Here is a 5,370-nt window from a genome sequence, read left to right as displayed (position 1 = left end):
CCATCAACACTGTCTCGCATGTTTGGGCTTAAAGCATGCTCAGGCAGCGTTGTTGGATGAGTCATGCTCTCTCTGTGGGAGCATGGCCATCGCGACGCTCCGCTCGAGACTGAGATCCCTGAAATATGGGGGAGTCCCTTCGGATAATGCTCGATCTAGTTCGTCTGTCGGTTCAGTTCGACAGGCGGCTACTTCGGTCATTCCCGTTGGTGAGCGTATGAGGGTTACAGTGCGGAATGTCTCGTGTGGTGAAATATCTTTGCGAGCTTCCCACTCCTCTAGTAGCTCGCTGCCAGCGGCGCTTCCGGGGGAACTTCCGGGGCCGTCCCGCACGGTTCCGGTTGTTTCCTTTGGAGCACCCCCGGGGGGCCAGATGTCTATCGCGGCATCGCAAGAGGAGCAATCATCTTCGGGTGAGGAGTCAGCGGGTCTACCCCCTCCGGGTGTGGTGGCTTCAGCTGACGCTGATCCCGAGGTGATTGCTATGCTCGAAAGGGCGGCCGCGAATGTGGGACTCGAGTGGAACCCTCCGCCCGGGCCCTCGCATTCGCGGCTTGATGATTGGCCTGCTGCGGTACGTGCGGATGCCCCGCGTACCGCTCCAGTGCCTTTCTTCCCCGAAGTGCATGAGGAGTTGAGTAAGTCCTGGTCGGCGCCTCTGGCGTACCGGCGGGGGCCTCCTCGCCCCTCCCTCTTCACCACCCTTGACGGCGGGGCAGTGCACGGGTACGAGGGAATCCCCACAGTGGAGCGGTCTATCGCGATGCAGCTGTGTCTGAAGACCGCTTCCACTTGGCGGGGTGCCCCTTCACTCCCCTCCCGCGCCTGTAGGTTCTCCTCGGGTCTAACCGGGGAGGCCTATAAGGCGTGTGGAGACGCCGCCTCCGCCCTGCATGCCATGGCTCTGCTTCAGGTCCACCAGGCCAAAGCACTCCATGACCTGCAGGGGGGTGGTCCCGACCCAGCCTTGCTGCAGGAGCTGCGTGCGGCGACCAACTTCGCTCTACGGGCGACGAAGGTTACCGCACGTTCGCTGGGTCGGGCGATGTCCACGCTTGTGGCCCAGGAGCGCCACCTGTGGCTTACCCTTGCGGATATGCGGGAAGCCGAGAGGAACAAACTTCTCGACTTCCCCGTGTCCAAAGGGGGCCTCTTCGGCGAGGCGGTGGATAACTTAGCCCAATAGTTTTCCGCCGCCCAGAAGCAGTCGGAAGCTATGCGGCATGTCCTGCACAGGAGGAAAGCCGCTGCTGGCCCAACTCCTGTTGCTGTACAGCCTCCGGCCGCTCGTCGCCGAGGTCGTCCTCCAGCGGCCGCTCCCCCTCCAGGCCAGCAGCCTCAGCCTGGGGGACGGAGGTCGGGCCGTAAGAGGGCGACCCAGCCCGCTCCGACGCCACCTGCACCTTCCAGGAAGAGGAGAGTGAAAGCTCGTCGGCCACGAGCCGTAGGCCGGGGCGACGCGGAGGGTTCCGCGAGGCCGCTACCCGCTCCCCTCTCCCCAGCCTGCGGGTAGCGGCCTCGCGGAACCCTCCGCGTCGCCCCGGCCTACGGCTGGCCACGGAGGTGCAGAGACGGGGTTGCGAGGAGTCAGGGCCTCGTTCCTCGTCTCTCCCCCTCCCCTCGCCACGGGGCGGCCCGCAGCAGTGGGTACACGAAGAACCCTCTCTGCCGTCTGCCCCCCGGAGTGGACAGGTAGGTGTCAGTACCTGCGCCCAGACCCCGCTCGCGGTCGCCACGTCGTCGCTGGAGCCGGGTCCCTGTCCCCCGCCCTGCTGCCCCTCCGCGGGTACGCCGGTGGTTCGGGTGGGTCTACTCGCTCGGTTCCTGGAGGCCTGGCTAGCGCTTCCAGCTCCGTCCCGGTGGATCCTCCGCACCATTCGGCTCGGCTACGCAATTCAGTTTGCCCAGAGCAAACTCTGCCCCACGCAGAGGATCTCTTATCTCGGTATGGAGCTGGACTCGGTCGCCCAGACTGCGCGCCTCACAGAGGAGCGCGTCCAGTCAGTGCTCACCTGCCTCAGGTCTTTTCGAGGCAGGACAGCGGTTCCACTGAAACAATTTCAGAGGCTCCTGGGGCATATGGCGGCCGCAGCGGCGATTACACCGCTCGGCCTGTTACATATGAGACCGCTACAGCGCTGGCTTCACGATCGAGTCCCGAGGTGGGCGTGGCAGAGTGGCACGTTCCGGGTCCAAGTAACCCCGCACTGCCGCCAAACCTTCTCCCCGTGGTCGGACCCTGCGTTCCTTCGGGCTGGAGTGCCCCTGATCCAGGTTTCCAGGCATGCTGTGGTTTTCACGTACAAAGGGCATGCAGTCTCGGGTCTGTGGACGGGGCCCCAGCTGCATTGGAACATCAACTGCCTGGAGTTGCAAGCAGTACGTCTAGCTCTGTGTCGCTTCGTAGGGGTACTCAGACACAAGCACGTACTGGTCCGTACGGACAGCACTGCGACCGTTGCGTACATCAACCGTCAAGGTGGTCTACGCTCCCGTCGTATGTCGCGACTCGCCTCCCACCTCCTCCTTTGGAGTCAGAAGCATCTGAGGTCGCTTCATGCCGCTTACGTGCCGGGGGCTCTCAACCGTGTGGCCGACGAGCTTTCACGGTTCACCCCCCTGCCCGGAGAATGGCGACTCCATCCCCAGGCGGTCCAGCTGATTTGGAGTGTCTTCGGAGCGGCACAGGTCGACCTGTTCGCCTCTCCGGACACAACCCATTGCCAGTGGTTTTACTCCCTGACCGAGGGGACACTCGGCACGGACGCCCTGGCTCACAGCTGGCCCCGGGGCCTACGCAAATATGCGTTCCCCCCAGTGAGCCTTCTTGCGCAGACTCTGTGCAAGGTCAGGGAGGAAGAGCAGCAGGTCTTGCTGGTGGCGCCGTACTGGCCCACCAGGACTTGGTTCCCAGAACTCATGCTCCTCTCGACAGCCCCTCCTTGGCCGATTCCTCTGAGGAAGGATCTACTTTCTCAGAGACTCAGAGACTCTACGGCACCCGCGTCCAGACCTCTGGAAACTCCATGTCTGGTCCCTGGACGGGACGCGGAGGTTCTGAGTGGTCTGCCACAGGCAGTGGTAGACACTATCGCTTCCGCTAGAGCCCCCTCTATGAGGCGCCTCTATGCGTTAAAGTGGAACCTGTTCGTCGCTTGGTGCTCCTCCCGTCAGGAGGACACCCGAACTTGCCCGATCGGTGTTGTGCTTTCTTTCCTGCAAGATGGGTTGGAGCGTAGGCTGTCCCCTTCAACCCTCAAAGTGTATGTCGCTGCCATTGCGGTGCATCACGATGCAGTTGACAATAAGTCGGTGGGAAAGCACGACCTGGTCATCAGATTCCTGAAGGGTGCTAGGAGGTTAAACCCTCCTCGCCCTGTACACTCTGTACCCCCTTGGGACTTGACTCTGGTACTGAGAGCTCTCCAGAGTCCTCCCTTTGAGCCTTTGCTGACAGTAGAGCTTGATATCCTGTCTATTAAGACAGCGCTCCTGTTAGCATTGGCTTCTTTTAAAAGGGTCGGGGATCTGCAAGCATTTTCGGTCGACGAATCGTGCCTAGAGTTCGGGCCGGGCCTGTCCCACGTAACACTGAGACCCCGCCCCGGATATGTGCCCAAGGTTCCTACCACTCCGTTTAGAGATCAGGTAGTGAACCTGCAAGCGCTGCCCCAGGAGGAGGCAGACCCAGCCCTAGCTTTTCTCTGTCCCGTCCACTCCTTGCAGTGTTACGTTGACAGAACGCAAAGCTTCAGGACCTCAGACCAGCTCCTTGTCTGTTACGGAGGCCGGCAGAAGGGGAAGGCCGTCTCCAAGCAGAGGTTAGCCCACTGGATAGTGGATGCCATCACCCGAGCCTATGAGGCTCAGGGTGAGCCTTGTCCCCCCAGGTTGCGCGCTCACTCAACTGGAGGTGTTGCCGCTTCCTGGGCGTTGGCTCAAGGCGCCTCGCTGACAGACATTTGTAGAGCTGGGGGCTGGGCGACACCTAACACGTTTGCTAGGTGCTATAACTTCCGTGTGGAACCGGTTTCCTCCCGGGTTCTGGCTTTGTCCAGTGGGTCGAGGGAATAGGTTGTGTCGGCTTGCTGCGCCACTCTGTAAATCAGATAAGTGCGTCTCTTCCGCTCCGCTGGCACCCTAAGTGGTAGCCTCGTTGAGTTCCTCCATCACCCCCCCGGTGCCCGGCGTGGCGGACCGCCCGGCGCCAGGTTTGCTCCTCTAGCAAGAGTTGTCTAGCAGACTGGGTGTTCAGTGGTCTTGAGTACCGCTTTTTGCCACGTGCAGTCCAGCCGTGTCTTCCCCCGACGGACTCGCTCCGTCGTCCTTGTTGAATGTGCTCTCAATTCCAATGGTTGAGACCATCTCAGGGACTCCATATGTTCACTATATGAATTCATATGAGTATTCCAGGCCAGTTCAGGCATTCTGGTTTTCCGCAGTGTGCCTCCCCCCCCCGGGGGTTGAGGTACGCTTCCCAGTGTTATCCAATGTCCTCTGTGTGGGTCTTGCGGAACAGCAGTGGATTCCTAGCAGCCCCCGAAAATTATTCGAAACTGCTGTAGGGCGGCTTAGCTGGGCACTGGAAGGGGCCAGCACCATGGCGTTTTATTAGGGATCCCAATTTCGTCAGGGTAACCCGACGTACGTCGGAGTTCCCTGGACGAAAGGGAACGTCTCGGTTACGTATGTAACCCTCGTTCCCTGAGTACAGGGAACGGAGACGTACGTCCCTTTGCCATGTGGCTGTACCTTCGCGGGGGTCCGTTACTTCGGCTCCTCAGCGAAAAGCGATGATGCAATGTTTACTTCCGGCTTTATACCCGCGCTGACGGGCGGGTCCGCGGAATGCAAATGTTGCATGCCAATGTTCATTGGCTTTTTGTTAGTTTCTCGAAGGTAATAGGCTCCCTAGCGTGATCCCAATTTCGTCAGGGTAACCCGACGTACGTCTCCGTTCCCTGTACTCAGGGAACGAGGGTTACATACGTAACCAAGACGTTTTTTCATCCATGGTAAAAAAAAAAAAAATAATAATAATAAGTCATGGCAACATATTTTTTTACATTACTTTAACTGCACAAATAATTTAAGCAATTTCCCCTTTCTTTTACAAGTTACACAAGATTCAACTTGATTTTAAAGTTAGTTTTAATGTAATTTAAGTTTAAATGATTTGTACAGCCAATCAATTATTACTTTATTTTAAAAAAGCAACAGAACTTAAGTTGACATAAGTGGACATTTTTTACAGTATAGGTTTTATAGGTGGTTTGATGTTGTTTGCTGTTTTGAAACTTTGATCTCTAAACGGTGCTGTTATCCCACTTTACGCTTTGCCCTTCCTGTTTTATGAAGGTCCAGCCCCTT

This window comes from Phoxinus phoxinus, assembly GCF_949152265.1.
Source record: "Phoxinus phoxinus genome assembly, chromosome: 25".
Classification (NCBI taxonomy): domain Eukaryota; kingdom Metazoa; phylum Chordata; class Actinopteri; order Cypriniformes; family Leuciscidae; genus Phoxinus; species Phoxinus phoxinus.
Note: the sequence above shows the minus strand (reverse complement) of the source record.